The 18,342-nt window shown below is 36.0% G+C and overlaps 1 non-coding gene across 1 annotated transcript; it reads left to right on the forward strand.

Annotated features, from left to right (window-relative positions):
• Positions 1-697: 697 nt before the first annotated feature.
• Positions 698-790, forward strand: TRNAI-UAU (transfer RNA isoleucine (anticodon UAU)). The gene is given in 2 exon segments: positions 698-735; positions 755-790. It is a non-coding gene; the product is annotated as a tRNA-Ile (tRNA).
• The last annotated feature ends 17,552 nt before the right edge of the window (positions 791-18,342 follow it).

Raw genomic sequence — 18,342 nt, forward strand, 5'->3', positions numbered from 1 at the left:
GTTTAAAGTAAAGCCATTAGCATGTTTTAGTTCAAGATTAAAAGTGCTCGACTAGGTTCTTCACTGGATACTTGTCCCAATACATATTAAGAGGTATTCAGTTTTTAAAGGGTTTTGTCACTCCATTAAGATTTCCTTCATCTGCATTAGAAATGTCCTGTTAGTGTGCAATTAGAACGACAATACAAGGGAACCTAGTCTTTTCTTAAAAAATCAAGCATGCGGTTAAGATTTTATCCGATTTGGAAAGCAAACGGTACAACACAAACCTTTCTCGCTCACTCATCACATGTGAATGTTTGCTTGCTTTGGAAAGAAAAAACCACGGCGCAGAGCAAGTTTACAGCCCCAGTGGTCTAATGGATAAGGCACTGGCCTCCTAGGCCAGGGATTGTGGGTTCAAGTCCCATCTGGGGTGTTTACTTTCCATCTTTCTTAAAGTTAAGCTGTTGCTGTTTTAGTTCCTGATTAAAAGTGCTCAACTGGCTTCATCCACTGGACTGATGCTTCTTTATATATTAATCAGAGAGAAGTAAATGACTTATTACTCACAGTATCTTGACTGACCGCTATCTTAAACGCTGTCGTGTTTTTGAAAATTGATGGAAAACAGACACGCTTGAGGAATCACTTCATCCCGCGGTGCAATCGGTCAGCACACGGTGGAAAACGGACACGCGTGCAGACATCAGTAAGAGCTCCAGTGGCGCAATCGGTCAGCGCACGGTACTTATAAAGCAGTAACTGTTGAGCAATGCCGAGGTTGTGAGTTCGAGCCTCACCTGGAGCACTCCTTTCTTGCCTTCTTGTGCTTTATTTAGACCTCCAGTGGAATAGCAAACTTACTCATGGCCCATGATCTATAAACATAATTGAAGGGGATACATGGAAGAGGTATACCGTTTTTAAGGGTGAGTCCCATCTGTGGTGTTTGCCTTTTCTCTTTCTTAAATAAAAGCCATTGGCATGTTTTAGTTCCAGATTAAAAGTGCTCAACTTGCTTCTTTACTGGATACTTGTCCCAATATATATTAAGAGGTATTTTTAAAGGTTTTGGCCCTCCAATAAGCTTTCCTTCATCTTTATTAGCAGAGTCCTGTAAGTGTGTGATCATAATGAAAAGACAAGGGACCCTCTTTCCCTTGTCTACAAAAAGCAAGCACGTGGTTAAGATTTTGTCAGATCTAGAAAGCAAACGGTAGAACACAAACCATTCTCGATCACTCAGTCACAAGTGAATGTTTGATTGCTTTGGAAAAACAACCACTTATAGAAAAAGTCAAGTCCCAGTTGCCTAATGGATAAGGCACTGGCCTCCTAAGCCAGGGATTGTGGCTTTAACGCCCATCTGTATTGTTTGCCTTTCCTCTGTCTCAAAGTAAAGCCATTGGCATGTTATGGTTCCAGATTATAAGTGCTCTTCTGGCTTCTTCACTGGGTACTTGTCCCAGCTTCTGGGCCGGCTCCATCACTGTTACGTACTGTTATGTGACGATGCGCTAATCCCTTGGCAGCAGCAACATAATTGTATGTGAGATGTCACCAAGGGTTTAAAGTAAAGCCATTAGCATGTTTTAGTTCAAGATTAAAAGTGCTCGACTAGGTTCTTCACTGGATACTTGTCCCAATACATATTAAGAGGTATAAAGAAAAACAGATGTGGTTTTTACAAACCATACCTAAAGAACCCAAAATTGCAATATAATATAGCACGGTGCCATTCCTGATATGAATTAAATAGAAAAGAAAAAAGAAAAAAGAGATTCAGAAATGTAAATAGGCACTCTTGGGCTCAATAAAATTGAATAATTATTTTATTTCTTGACTCCAGATAATACCGGAAAGAGTAAATTTATACATATACAAAAAACAATTTAAAAAGAGAAATCTCCTGGCCAGGGAAAGAACATACGAGTATTATTCAAAACACAAGTAGTATAACCTAATAATTGTGTGACATAATGTATGTGTTTCAAACCATTTTACAAAAGAGTTTCCAATAGGAAAACCGCCATGATATGTTCACACCTGCGGTTTCCAAACATATATTCAATGTGTATCAGAAATACCAAGAAACCTGTTTAGAACAATGGTTAATCATATAACATGTAATAAGCCTTCAGAATATAGGTAATATTACAAGAAAAATATAAAGTATGATATATATATGTACCACACATTAACAAGACGATTTCTTGAAACACCGCTAGACTGTATTCACATTTGCGGTTTCCAACCATATATGTATTAGGTATAATAATGTTACCAAAGGACCTTTTGACAGTAACTATTGATGTTATAATATACAATAGACCCTTCGAGACAAGATTGATATTACCAAATGGATATATAACATGATGTATATGTTATACAATTATACAATTGAATTTCAAAATGGAAAACCGCTGGACTGTATTCACACCTGCGGTTTCCAACCATATATGTATTATGTATCCAAATATTGCCCAAGGGCCTGTTCGAGGTTACTGTTAGTGATATTAATAAGGAAGATATTTTCTACCTACATATGTAATATGATTTGGCTCTCAACAATAAAAATGGCCTCATTAATTGAATAAATGTGGTTATAAGCACGTTTTTTTCACTCTCATCGAGTAGATGGATAATTCCAATTCAAAGCTGATCACAATAGGAAGTCTCTTTCCCAGACCCACGAGTCTGTATGTAGCTCTCAGGCAGTTGAATGTTCGAAGAAAAAAACTTTTTGATATTATAAGCTTTTCAATGGATTTTTACCTTCACCTCCGACATCCAATAAGTGCCAGGAAGACCATGCAAGGAGATAATTTACTCCGATGTAGAAAGTATAGTAGATCTCCTCAGGAGGAAAATTCACCTGTATGGTCACACAATTGATTTAAAAACAGCCACGACTCCACAATTACTTCTCTTGGCGCCTTCCTCTATAGATCCATGCTGGTAACAACCATTGTACTCACTGGGATAGAAGCCCAGAAATGCAGGATCATGCACTGAAATTTCAGACGAAAAGAAGGCACTCCAAGAGGAACAGACCAAGCCGGGCAGAATCGCACGCCGGCAGCCGAATAGGTAATGGTTCCAACGTATGTTCCTTTCCACAGAAGGTCTTCAAAACTGGACAGGTATTCTCTGGGCAGGGTTAGGACGTCACTACCCGCCCCATTGATTAACACAGCTGACGCGTTTCATCCCTGAACGGGATTTCTTCAGAGCAGTTTGACAATTACTACCAATCACACTATATTTATATAGTGTCCCAACTTCATTCATTGGTTCCATAATCAAAAACATAATGTTTCACATAAAGATCTTGTGGATATTATATATTTAACTCTTGCATGAAATGCCGCCATGATGTATATCTCTCAATTTAAATAACAGACAAAAGAATTTATATATTCAAACCAGCAATTAGAATATCCAAAAGATCAAAATACATAGAAAATATTTAATATTTATCCGGAGGAGGGTAATCAGTGATGTGTCTCTACTTGGTCAAAAATGAGATCAATCGTTAAATTTAAATACCATTACTGCCTAGATTTTATTAATAAAATTAAATCTTCCGCTAATACGGTTAGCCATTACTGTACAGACTTTACGATGGATTTATGGAGGAAAATATTTTTTCTACATCAAAAGGAGATCCCCCATTGTAACGGAAGATGAAACCTGTTCAGTTCTTTCAGCACATGTATGTATATGAACTATATTCAACAATACAAGAAAGTATATGAGATACAGATGATACCTTAGGGGAGGCAGGGACGGAGAACTATTACCAGTTAAGGCATCAGTACCCGGGTCCCCACCGCCCCCAAAGCAGAATCAATCCCAATACAATAAATCTAAGTGTGTAAATTTAACTATTGAATTACATCACATTGAATATATGCATAAAAAGAGCTATGATGACTAACAGGAGCCATCCCACCCATTTGAGATTTTTTATCCAATAGATTGATCATTTTATATTGGGAATAATGTTACCCACAATCATACTAATAAAGGAAGATTATAATTGGATAAAAGATATATAAGTTATCCAGATGAAGAGGCAATTTAGGGTTAAACTTTCAGATTTCAATAACAGGACCAGAGATTTTTATATTAAATTCAAAAAGATTTTTTTCCCAAGAATTTCACAAACAATTATCCTAGATCATCCTCCAAAGGTAACATAGAGAGGATTCCTTTCTTTTAATCCAACATTTTTTTATATCAAAGATAATATATATATAGAACCAACTGATTCCAAAGTACTAAAAATTGGGGAAGATATGGAGCAATCTTTCAGACCCCAACCGTTTAAAGGAACATGTTAAATTTAATTTCATTATTCAATCCCCAAGGATTCAAAGTTTTTAATGTATAAATCCACATAGTTTCCTTCTGAAGGAGTATTCGATTGAGATCACCTCCCCTTCTATCTTGAGATAATTGATAAATCCCCATAAATTTTAAGCCAGTTGGAGATTGAGCATGGTACGTTTTAAAATGTGCAGCTAGAGGATTAGCCATTTCACCCTTGTTGATATCTCTAATATGTTCACTGATGCGAACCTGTAGTTCACGTTTCGTTTTCCCAATATATTGTTTCCCACATGGGCAAGTAATAGAGTAAACGACCATGGTTGAGCGACAATTAATAAAGTTATAAACTTTAAATTCCCTTTTATGTTCACTATCCAGAAATTTGTCTGATTTTAAGACATACTTACAGCATTTACAAGAGCCACACATGAACATTCCTTTGGGACGTTTCTGTAACCATTTCTCATTATTTGGGGTCCTTCTCTTAAACTCAGAACTCACCAGCAAATTCCTCAAAGTAGGGGCCTTTCTTGGAACCATACTCGGTATGTTCCCTACTATTGAATTAATTCTTTTATCCAAAGTTAAGTGTGGCCAGTTTTTAATCATCAGATTCCGAAGTATGTTCCAATGGGACCCATACCTTGAAATGAATCTAACTCTATCATCACTATTATCCTTTTTGACTCTTTTAAGAATTTCCTCTCTATTATGCATAGATGCTCTATTGTATCCTTTCTTGATCATTTTCTTGGAATAACCCCTATCTTCAAAGCGAGATGATAAATCTTGCGCTTCGCTTTTAAAGTCCCTGAAATCCGTACAATTACGACGAATTCGAAGGAATTCACTAATCGGAATCCCCTTAATTTGAGATGGAAAATGATGGCTGGTTGCTGCCAAGAGGGTATTACCAGATGTCGGTTTCCGATATGTGGTCGTTTTTAATTTATTTCCTTCTCTATGGATATTAAGATCTAAAAAGCTAATATGATCTTTGTTATGAGAGAAAGTCAGAAGAATATTAAGTTCATTGGAGTTTAAATCACCAATAAAACTTTCAAGTGAGTCCAAGGGTCCCTTCCAGCACAAGAGAACATCGTCCATGTATCTCAGCCAAACGGATGCACATTTTCTGAAAAGAGGATGAGGATATACTATGAACTCCTCCCACCAGCCCAAGTGCAAGCAGGCATATGATGGTGCACAGGAGGATCCCATAGCCGTTCCACGAACTTGACGATAAAATTTACCATCAAAAGAGAAACAGTTATAATTCAAAACGAATTCCAACATTTCAATAATAAATTCATTTTGATGGGCCCAGTCTCCTCCCCTCCTCTCCAGAAAATGCGCAGCCGCCTTAAGGCCAACATTATGTGGGATGGAAGTATACAAAGACTCCACATCCAATCCTACCAGGATAAAGTCTTCCTCAAAATTCAAATTATTGATTTTATTAAGAAGATCCCCCGTATCCAATACAAAAGATGGAAGTGTACGCACAAAAGGTTTCAATTTTTCATCAATATATTTGCCAAGATGATCTGTTGGGCCATCACACCCTGAAATAATAGGTCTACCTGGGGGTGTATTCCTATTTTTGTGTACCTTAGGGAGTACATATATTGTAGGCATACGGGGTTCTCTTACCTCTAAAAATTGGAACTCATTTTTGTTTATTAGGCCCTCATCCAATGCAAAAGTCAATTTTCTATTCAAAGTTCCCATTATGTTATCCAGTGGATTATCATTCAAAAGGGAATATGTATCCGTCTCCAATTGTCTTCTAATTTCACCGACATAGTCATCCTCTCTGAGGAGGACAACATTCCCACCCTTGTCACTGGGCTTTATTACAATGTTCTCAATATTTTGTAGTTCTTTTAGGGCTTTTCGTTCCCTTTCAGTTAGGTTGTCCTCACACAGAAAGGAGGACCAGTCGATGACACTTATATCTCTAAGCATGGCCTCCAAAAATGCATGTGTATATCTGTTAGAGTGTATACTAGGCATAGTACTACTTTTTTTACGCAAACCCGTGAACTCTGGGATAATCTCCGCACGGTCCTCTCTAGGAATATCTATATTCTCCAATAGGTTACCTTCCTCCCATAATTCATTTAAATCCGCTAGGGTGTCTAAATCAGACATTTCCAAATCTATTTCTCTCTGTGATTCTAACATAACATTCTCATTTTGAATATTCCTCTCATTTTTTTCCCCATGCCAAAGTCTCAAAAGAATCTTTCTAAGAAAAAGGTGAAGATCTTTACATATTTCAAATTCCTTACCAGGGGTAACTGGTGAAAAACCCAAACCACGATTTAATAAAGATATATGGTGTGTTGATAGAGGGAAGTCTGTTAGATTAATTATATTATTCAGATTATTATCTATCTTCCCCTGCGTTGTCTTGTATTGGGTCCTCCTTTTTTCTCTACTATTCTTTCCTCTCCGAATTTTCCTCTGTTTCTGTCCCCTAAAAAAGAAACCTTGGATTGTGATTCCTCAACTCTAACGTGTTTACCCATCTCATTGTCACTAGATAGGTCACTTGTAGTTTCCCCATCTGTTGACATAAAGGTATTTCTTCTCACCCTTACTCTATTCCTATTCTGTCTTTCTCTATTTTTTGTAAAGGAGAAGATTTGTTTCTGTTCAAAATCAGAAGTATCCCTTTGGAACTTTCTCCTTTTTCGTACTGATATTTCACGAAGTTCCACTTCTACCTCCTTCTTAAGACTATTATTTAATTTTTCAAATTCCTGATCCTTACAAAAAATATCCAATTTTTTGACACTCTCCTCAATTTCCATATTGAGCAAACTAAGCATATTTTTCTCCTCTTCTATTAGTAACTCCATCAAATTCATTGAATGCCTCAGACACTCATCATCCCATTTTTCTAAAAATGCTTCGCTCTTAAAATGTGATGCAGGTGTTGTACGTCTGCGTAGGCCTCTTGGGACAATTTTGGACAGCCTATATGCCTCTAAACTCTGAATATCCCACTTCCGTCTCAAATGGCTCAAGATAAGTCTCCGATGATTTTTAAATAAACCATATATATCTCCTCCAATATCCTCTGCACCTCTATTCATTTCACAATTCAGAAGTGCCGCAATCTGTGCATCAACCTCCAAATCCAGACAGTAGGCCATGATCAGGACACACCACTGATACCCTCACAAATCAAGAAAGAAAATATTTTCTATTTTTCTTAAAAAAAGGTATATAGACAAAAACAGGAAGGAAAACACCCTCCAAAAATATGATATAAAGAAAAACAGATGTGGTTTTTACAAACCATACCTAAAGAACCCAAAATTGCAATATAATATAGCACGGTGCCATTCCTGATATGAATTAAATAGAAAAGAAAAAAGAAAAAAGAGATTCAGAAATGTAAATAGGCACTCTTGGGCTCAATAAAATTGAATAATTATTTTATTTCTTGACTCCAGATAATACCGGAAAGAGTAAATTTATACATATACAAAAAACAATTTAAAAAGAGAAATCTCCTGGCCAGGGAAAGAACATACGAGTATTATTCAAAACACAAGTAGTATAACCTAATAATTGTGTGACATAATGTATGTGTTTCAAACCATTTTACAAAAGAGTTTCCAATAGGAAAACCGCCATGATATGTTCACACCTGCGGTTTCCAAACATATATTCAATGTGTATCAGAAATACCAAGAAACCTGTTTAGAACAATGGTTAATCATATAACATGTAATAAGCCTTCAGAATATAGGTAATATTACAAGAAAAATATAAAGTATGATATATATATGTACCACACATTAACAAGACGATTTCTTGAAACACCGCTAGACTGTATTCACATTTGCGGTTTCCAACCATATATGTATTAGGTATAATAATGTTACCAAAGGACCTTTTGACAGTAACTATTGATGTTATAATATACAATAGACCCTTCGAGACAAGATTGATATTACCAAATGGATATATAACATGATGTATATGTTATACAATTATACAATTGAATTTCAAAATGGAAAACCGCTGGACTGTATTCACACCTGCGGTTTCCAACCATATATGTATTATGTATCCAAATATTGCCCAAGGGCCTGTTCGAGGTTACTGTTAGTGATATTAATAAGGAAGATATTTTCTACCTACATATGTAATATGATTTGGCTCTCAACAATAAAAATGGCCTCATTAATTGAATAAATGTGGTTATAAGCACGTTTTTTTCACTCTCATCGAGTAGATGGATAATTCCAATTCAAAGCTGATCACAATAGGAAGTCTCTTTCCCAGACCCACGAGTCTGTATGTAGCTCTCAGGCAGTTGAATGTTCGAAGAAAAAAACTTTTTGATATTATAAGCTTTTCAATGGATTTTTACCTTCACCTCCGACATCCAATAAGTGCCAGGAAGACCATGCAAGGAGATAATTTACTCCGATGTAGAAAGTATAGTAGATCTCCTCAGGAGGAAAATTCACCTGTATGGTCACACAATTGATTTAAAAACAGCCACGACTCCACAATTACTTCTCTTGGCGCCTTCCTCTATAGATCCATGCTGGTAACAACCATTGTACTCACTGGGATAGAAGCCCAGAAATGCAGGATCATGCACTGAAATTTCAGACGAAAAGAAGGCACTCCAAGAGGAACAGACCAAGCCGGGCAGAATCGCACGCCGGCAGCCGAATAGGTAATGGTTCCAACGTATGTTCCTTTCCACAGAAGGTCTTCAAAACTGGACAGGTATTCTCTGGGCAGGGTTAGGACGTCACTACCCGCCCCATTGATTAACACAGCTGACGCGTTTCATCCCTGAACGGGATTTCTTCAGAGCAGTTTGACAATTACTACCAATCACACTATATTTATATAGTGTCCCAACTTCATTCATTGGTTCCATAATCAAAAACATAATGTTTCACATAAAGATCTTGTGGATATTATATATTTAACTCTTGCATGAAATGCCGCCATGATGTATATCTCTCAATTTAAATAACAGACAAAAGAATTTATATATTCAAACCAGCAATTAGAATATCCAAAAGATCAAAATACATAGAAAATATTTAATATTTATCCGGAGGAGGGTAATCAGTGATGTGTCTCTACTTGGTCAAAAATGAGATCAATCGTTAAATTTAAATACCATTACTGCCTAGATTTTATTAATAAAATTAAATCTTCCGCTAATACGGTTAGCCATTACTGTACAGACTTTACGATGGATTTATGGAGGAAAATATTTTTTCTACATCAAAAGGAGATCCCCCATTGTAACGGAAGATGAAACCTGTTCAGTTCTTTCAGCACATGTATGTATATGAACTATATTCAACAATACAAGAAAGTATATGAGATACAGATGATACCTTAGGGGAGGCAGGGACGGAGAACTATTACCAGTTAAGGCATCAGTACCCGGGTCCCCACCGCCCCCAAAGCAGAATCAATCCCAATACAATAAATCTAAGTGTGTAAATTTAACTATTGAATTACATCACATTGAATATATGCATAAAAAGAGCTATGATGACTAACAGGAGCCATCCCACCCATTTGAGATTTTTTATCCAATAGATTGATCATTTTATATTGGGAATAATGTTACCCACAATCATACTAATAAAGGAAGATTATAATTGGATAAAAGATATATAAGTTATCCAGATGAAGGGGCAATTTAGGGTTAAACTTTCAGATTTCAATAACAGGACCAGAGATTTTTATATTAAATTCAAAAAGATTTTTTTCCCAAGAATTTCACAAACAATTATCCTAGATCATCCTCCAAAGGTAACATAGAGAGGATTCCTTTCTTTTAATCCAACATTTTTTTATATCAAAGATAATATATATATAGAACCAACTGATTCCAAAGTACTAAAAATTGGGGAAGATATGGAGCAATCTTTCAGACCCCAACCGTTTAAAGGAACATGTTAAATTTAATTTCATTATTCAATCCCCAAGGATTCAAAGTTTTAAATGTATAAATCCACATAGTTTCCTTCTGAAGGAGTATTCGATTGAGATCACCTCCCCTTCTATCTTGAGATAATTGATAAATCCCCATAAATTTTAAGCCAGTTGGAGATTGAGCATGGTACGTTTTAAAATGTGCAGCTAGAGGATTAGCCATTTCACCCTTGTTGATATCTCTAATATGTTCACTGATGCGAACCTGTAGTTCACGTTTCGTTTTCCCAATATATTGTTTCCCACATGGGCAAGTAATAGAGTAAACGACCATGGTTGAGCGACAATTAATAAAGTTATAAACTTTAAATTCCCTTTTATGTTCACTATCCAGAAATTTGTCTGATTTTAAGACATACTTACAGCATTTACAAGAGCCACACATGAACATTCCTTTGGGACGTTTCTGTAACCATTTCTCATTATTTGGGGTCCTTCTCTTAAACTCAGAACTCACCAGCAAATTCCTCAAAGTAGGGGCCTTTCTTGGAACCATACTCGGTATGTTCCCTACTATTGAATTAATTCTTTTATCCAAAGTTAAGTGTGGCCAGTTTTGGAATTCGTTTTGAATTATAACTGTTTCTCTTTTGATGGTAAATTTTATCGTCAAGTTCGTGGAACGGCTATGGGATCCTCCTGTGCACCATCATATGCCTGCTTGCACTTGGGCTGGTGGGAGGAGTTCATAGTATATCCTCATCCTCTTTTCAGAAAATGTGCATCCGTTTGGCTGAGATACATGGACGATGTTCTCTTGTGCTGGAAGGGACCCTTGGACTCACTTGAAAGTTTTATTGGTGATTTAAACTCCAATGAACTTAATATTCTTCTGACTTTCTCTCATAACAAAGATCATATTAGCTTTTTAGATCTTAATATCCATAGAGAAGGAAATAAATTAAAAACGACCACATATCGGAAACCGACATCTGGTAATACCCTCTTGGCAGCAACCAGCCATCATTTTCCATCTCAAATTAAGGGGATTCCGATTAGTGAATTCCTTCGAATTCGTCGTAATTGTACGGATTTCAGGGACTTTAAAAGCGAAGCGCAAGATTTATCATCTCGCTTTGAAGATAGGGGTTATTCCAAGAAAATGATCAAGAAAGGATACAATAGAGCATCTATGCATAATAGAGAGGAAATTCTTAAAAGAGTCAAAAAGGATAATAGTGATGATAGAGTTAGATTCATTTCAAGGTATGGGTCCCATTGGAACATACTTCGGAATCTGATGATTAAAAACTGGCCACACTTAACTTTGGATAAAAGAATTAATTCAATAGTAGGGAACATACCGAGTATGGTTCCAAGAAAGGCCCCTACTTTGAGGAATTTGCTGGTGAGTTCTGAGTTTAAGAGAAGGACCCCAAATAATGAGAAATGGTTACAGAAACGTCCCAAAGGAATGTTCATGTGTGGCTCTTGTAAATGCTGTAAGTATGTCTTAAAATCAGACAAATTTCTGGATAGTGAACATAAAAGGGAATTTAAAGTTTATAACTTTATTAATTGTCGCTCAACCATGGTCGTTTACTCTATTACTTGCCCATGTGGGAAACAATATATTGGGAAAACGAAACGTGAACTACAGGTTCGCATCAGTGAACATATTAGAGATATCAACAAGGGTGAAATGGCTAATCCTCTAGCTGCACATTTTAAAACGTACCATGCTCAATCTCCAACTGGCTTAAAATTTATGGGGATTTATCAATTATCTCAAGATAGAAGGGGAGGTGATCTCAATCGAATACTCCTTCAGAAGGAAACTATGTGGATTTATACATTAAAAACTTTGAATCCTTGGGGATTGAATAATGAAATTAAATTTAACATGTTCCTTTAAACGGTTGGGGTCTGAAAGATTGCTCCATATCTTCCCCAATTTTTAGTACTTTGGAATCAGTTGGTTCTATATATATATTATCTTTGATATAAAAAAATGTTGGATTAAAAGAAAGGAATCCTCTCTATGTTACCTTTGGAGGATGATCTAGGATAATTGTTTGTGAAATTCTTGGGAAAAAAATCTTTTTGAATTTAATATAAAAATCTCTGGTCCTGTTATTGAAATCTGAAAGTTTAACCCTAAATTGCCTCTTCATCTGGATAACTTATATATCTTTTATCCAATTATAATCTTCCTTTATTAGTATGATTGTGGGTAACATTATTCCCAATATAAAATGATCAATCTATTGGATAAAAAATCTCAAATGGGTGGGATGGCTCCTGTTAGTCATCATAGCTCTTTTTATGCATATATTCAATGTGATGTAATTCAATAGTTAAATTTACACACTTAGATTTATTGTATTGGGATTGATTCTGCTTTGGGGGCGGTGGGGACCCGGGTACTGATGCCTTAACTGGTAATAGTTCTCCGTCCCTGCCTCCCCTAAGGTATCATCTGTATCTCATATACTTTCTTGTATTGTTGAATATAGTTCATATACATACATGTGCTGAAAGAACTGAACAGGTTTCATCTTCCGTTACAATGGGGGATCTCCTTTTGATGTAGAAAAAATATTTTCCTCCATAAATCCATCGTAAAGTCTGTACAGTAATGGCTAACCGTATTAGCGGAAGATTTAATTTTATTAATAAAATCTAGGCAGTAATGGTATTTAAATTTAACGATTGATCTCATTTTTGACCAAGTAGAGACACATCACTGATTACCCTCCTCCGGATAAATATTAAATATTTTCTATGTATTTTGATCTTTTGGATATTCTAATTGCTGGTTTGAATATATAAATTCTTTTGTCTGTTATTTAAATTGAGAGATATACATCATGGCGGCATTTCATGCAAGAGTTAAATATATAATATCCACAAGATCTTTATGTGAAACATTATGTTTTTGATTATGGAACCAATGAATGAAGTTGGGACACTATATAAATATAGTGTGATTGGTAGTAATTGTCAAACTGCTCTGAAGAAATCCCGTTCAGGGATGAAACGCGTCAGCTGTGTTAATCAATGGGGCGGGTAGTGACGTCCTAACCCTGCCCAGAGAATACCTGTCCAGTTTTGAAGACCTTCTGTGGAAAGGAACATACGTTGGAACCATTACCTATTCGGCTGCCGGCGTGCGATTCTGCCCGGCTTGGTCTGTTCCTCTTGGAGTGCCTTCTTTTCGTCTGAAATTTCAGTGCATGATCCTGCATTTCTGGGCTTCTATCCCAGTGAGTACAATGGTTGTTACCAGCATGGATCTATAGAGGAAGGCGCCAAGAGAAGTAATTGTGGAGTCGTGGCTGTTTTTAAATCAATTGTGTGACCATACAGGTGAATTTTCCTCCTGAGGAGATCTACTATACTTTCTACATCGGAGTAAATTATCTCCTTGCATGGTCTTCCTGGCACTTATTGGATGTCGGAGGTGAAGGTAAAAATCCATTGAAAAGCTTATAATATCAAAAAGTTTTTTTCTTCGAACATTCAACTGCCTGAGAGCTACATACAGACTCGTGGGTCTGGGAAAGAGACTTCCTATTGTGATCAGCTTTGAATTGGAATTATCCATCTACTCGATGAGAGTGAAAAAAACGTGCTTATAACCACATTTATTCAATTAATGAGGCCATTTTTATTGTTGAGAGCCAAATCATATTACATATGTAGGTAGAAAATATCTTCCTTATTAATATCACTAACAGTAACCTCGAACAGGCCCTTGGGCAATATTTGGATACATAATACATATATGGTTGGAAACCGCAGGTGTGAATACAGTCCAGCGGTTTTCCATTTTGAAATTCAATTGTATAATTGTATAACATATACATCATGTTATATATCCATTTGGTAATATCAATCTTGTCTCGAAGGGTCTATTGTATATTATAACATCAATAGTTACTGTCAAAAGGTCCTTTGGTAACATTATTATACCTAATACATATATGGTTGGAAACCGCAAATGTGAATACAGTCTAGCGGTGTTTCAAGAAATCGTCTTGTTAATGTGTGGTACATATATATATCATACTTTATATTTTTCTTGTAATATTACCTATATTCTGAAGGCTTATTACATGTTATATGATTAACCATTGTTCTAAACAGGTTTCTTGGTATTTCTGATACACATTGAATATATGTTTGGAAACCGCAGGTGTGAACATATCATGGCGGTTTTCCTATTGGAAACTCTTTTGTAAAATGGTTTGAAACACATACATTATGTCACACAATTATTAGGTTATACTACTTGTGTTTTGAATAATACTCGTATGTTCTTTCCCTGGCCAGGAGATTTCTCTTTTTAAATTGTTTTTTGTATATGTATAAATTTACTCTTTCCGGTATTATCTGGAGTCAAGAAATAAAATAATTATTCAATTTTATTGAGCCCAAGAGTGCCTATTTACATTTCTGAATCTCTTTTTTCTTTTTTCTTTTCTATTTAATTCATATCAGGAATGGCACCGTGCTATATTATATTGCAATTTTGGGTTCTTTAGGTATGGTTTGTAAAAACCACATCTGTTTTTCTTTATATCATATTTTTGGAGGGTGTTTTCCTTCCTGTTTTTGTCTATATACCTTTTTTTAAGAAAAATAGAAAATATTTTCTTTCTTGATTTGTGAGGGTATCAGTGGTGTGTCCTGATCATGGCCTACTGTCTGGATTTGGAGGTTGATGCACAGATTGCGGCACTTCTGAATTGTGAAATGAATAGAGGTGCAGAGGATATTGGAGGAGATATATATGGTTTATTTAAAAATCATCGGAGACTTATCTTGAGCCATTTGAGACGGAAGTGGGATATTCAGAGTTTAGAGGCATATAGGCTGTCCAAAATTGTCCCAAGAGGCCTACGCAGACGTACAACACCTGCATCACATTTTAAGAGCGAAGCATTTTTAGAAAAATGGGATGATGAGTGTCTGAGGCATTCAATGAATTTGATGGAGTTACTAATAGAAGAGGAGAAAAATATGCTTAGTTTGCTCAATATGGAAATTGAGGAGAGTGTCAAAAAATTGGATATTTTTTGTAAGGATCAGGAATTTGAAAAATTAAATAATAGTCTTAAGAAGGAGGTAGAAGTGGAACTTCGTGAAATATCAGTACGAAAAAGGAGAAAGTTCCAAAGGGATACTTCTGATTTTGAACAGAAACAAATCTTCTCCTTTACAAAAAATAGAGAAAGACAGAATAGGAATAGAGTAAGGGTGAGAAGAAATACCTTTATGTCAACAGATGGGGAAACTACAAGTGACCTATCTAGTGACAATGAGATGGGTAAACACGTTAGAGTTGAGGAATCACAATCCAAGGTTTCTTTTTTAGGGGACAGAAACAGAGGAAAATTCGGAGAGGAAAGAATAGTAGAGAAAAAAGGAGGACCCAATACAAGACAACGCAGGGGAAGATAGATAATAATCTGAATAATATAATTAATCTAACAGACTTCCCTCTATCAACACACCATATATCTTTATTAAATCGTGGTTTGGGTTTTTCACCAGTTACCCCTGGTAAGGAATTTGAAATATGTAAAGATCTTCACCTTTTTCTTAGAAAGATTCTTTTGAGACTTTGGCATGGGGAAAAAAATGAGAGGAATATTCAAAATGAGAATGTTATGTTAGAATCACAGAGAGAAATAGATTTGGAAATGTCTGATTTAGACACCCTAGCGGATTTAAATGAATTATGGGAGGAAGGTAACCTATTGGAGAATATAGATATTCCTAGAGAGGACCGTGCGGAGATTATCCCAGAGTTCACGGGTTTGCGTAAAAAAAGTAGTACTATGCCTAGTATACACTCTAACAGATATACACATGCATTTTTGGAGGCCATGCTTAGAGATATAAGTGTCATCGACTGGTCCTCCTTTCTGTGTGAGGACAACCTAACTGAAAGGGAACGAAAAGCCCTAAAAGAACTACAAAATATTGAGAACATTGTAATAAAGCCCAGTGACAAGGGTGGGAATGTTGTCCTCCTCAGAGAGGATGACTATGTCGGTGAAATTAGAAGACAATTGGAGACGGATACATATTCCCTTTTGAATGATAATCCACTGGATAACATAATGGGAACTTTGAATAGAAAATTGACTTTTGCATTGGATGAGGGCCTAATAAACAAAAATGAGTTCCAATTTTTAGAGGTAAGAGAACCCCGTATGCCTACAATATATGTACTCCCTAAGGTACACAAAAATAGGAATACACCCCCAGGTAGACCTATTATTTCAGGGTGTGATGGCCCAACAGATCATCTTGGCAAATATATTGATGAAAAATTGAAACCTTTTGTGCGTACACTTCCATCTTTTGTATTGGATACGGGGGATCTTCTTAATAAAATCAATAATTTGAATTTTGAGGAAGACTTTATCCTGGTAGGATTGGATGTGGAGTCTTTGTATACTTCCATCCCACATAATGTTGGCCTTAAGGCGGCTGCGCATTTTCTGGAGAGGAGGGGAGGAGACTGGGCCCATCAAAATGAATTTATTATTGAAATGTTGGAATTCGTTTTGAATTATAACTGTTTCTCTTTTGATGGTAAATTTTATCGTCAAGTTCGTGGAACGGCTATGGGATCCTCCTGTGCACCATCATATGCCTGCTTGCACTTGGGCTGGTGGGAGGAGTTCATAGTATATCCTCATCCTCTTTTCAGAAAATGTGCATCCGTTTGGCTGAGATACATGGACGATGTTCTCTTGTGCTGGAAGGGACCCTTGGACTCACTTGAAAGTTTTATTGGTGATTTAAACTCCAATGAACTTAATATTCTTCTGACTTTCTCTCATAACAAAGATCATATTAGCTTTTTAGATCTTAATATCCATAGAGAAGGAAATAAATTAAAAACGACCACATATCGGAAACCGACATCTGGTAATACCCTCTTGGCAGCAACCAGCCATCATTTTCCATCTCAAATTAAGGGGATTCCGATTAGTGAATTCCTTCGAATTCGTCGTAATTGTACGGATTTCAGGGACTTTAAAAGCGAAGCGCAAGATTTATCATCTCGCTTTGAAGATAGGGGTTATTCCAAGAAAATGATCAAGAAAGGATACAATAGAGCATCTATGCATAATAGAGAGGAAATTCTTAAAAGAGTCAAAAAGGATAATAGTGATGATAGAGTTAGATTCATTTCAAGGTATGGGTCCCATTGGAACATACTTCGGAATCTGATGATTAAAAACTGGCCACACTTAACTTTGGATAAAAGAATTAATTCAATAGTAGGGAACATACCGAGTATGGTTCCAAGAAAGGCCCCTACTTTGAGGAATTTGCTGGTGAGTTCTGAGTTTAAGAGAAGGACCCCAAATAATGAGAAATGGTTACAGAAACGTCCCAAAGGAATGTTCATGTGTGGCTCTTGTAAATGCTGTAAGTATGTCTTAAAATCAGACAAATTTCTGGATAGTGAACATAAAAGGGAATTTAAAGTTTATAACTTTATTAATTGTCGCTCAACCATGGTCGTTTACTCTATTACTTGCCCATGTGGGAAACAATATATTGGGAAAACGAAACGTGAACTACAGGTTCGCATCAGTGAACATATTAGAGATATCAACAAGGGTGAAATGGCTAATCCTCTAGCTGCACATTTTAAAACGTACCATGCTCAATCTCCAACTGGCTTAAAATTTATGGGGATTTATCAATTATCTCAAGATAGAAGGGGAGGTGATCTCAATCGAATACTCCTTCAGAAGGAAACTATGTGGATTTATACATTAAAAACTTTGAATCCTTGGGGATTGAATAATGAAATTAAATTTAACATGTTCCTTTAAACGGTTGGGGTCTGAAAGATTGCTCCATATCTTCCCCAATTTTTAGTACTTTGGAATCAGTTGGTTCTATATATATATTATCTTTGATATAAAAAAATGTTGGATTAAAAGAAAGGAATCCTCTCTATGTTACCTTTGGAGGATGATCTAGGATAATTGTTTGTGAAATTCTTGGGAAAAAAATCTTTTTGAATTTAATATAAAAATCTCTGGTCCTGTT

Source organism: Rhinoderma darwinii, chromosome 3 (assembly GCF_050947455.1).
Source record: "Rhinoderma darwinii isolate aRhiDar2 chromosome 3, aRhiDar2.hap1, whole genome shotgun sequence".
NCBI classification, from domain to species: domain Eukaryota; kingdom Metazoa; phylum Chordata; class Amphibia; order Anura; family Rhinodermatidae; genus Rhinoderma; species Rhinoderma darwinii.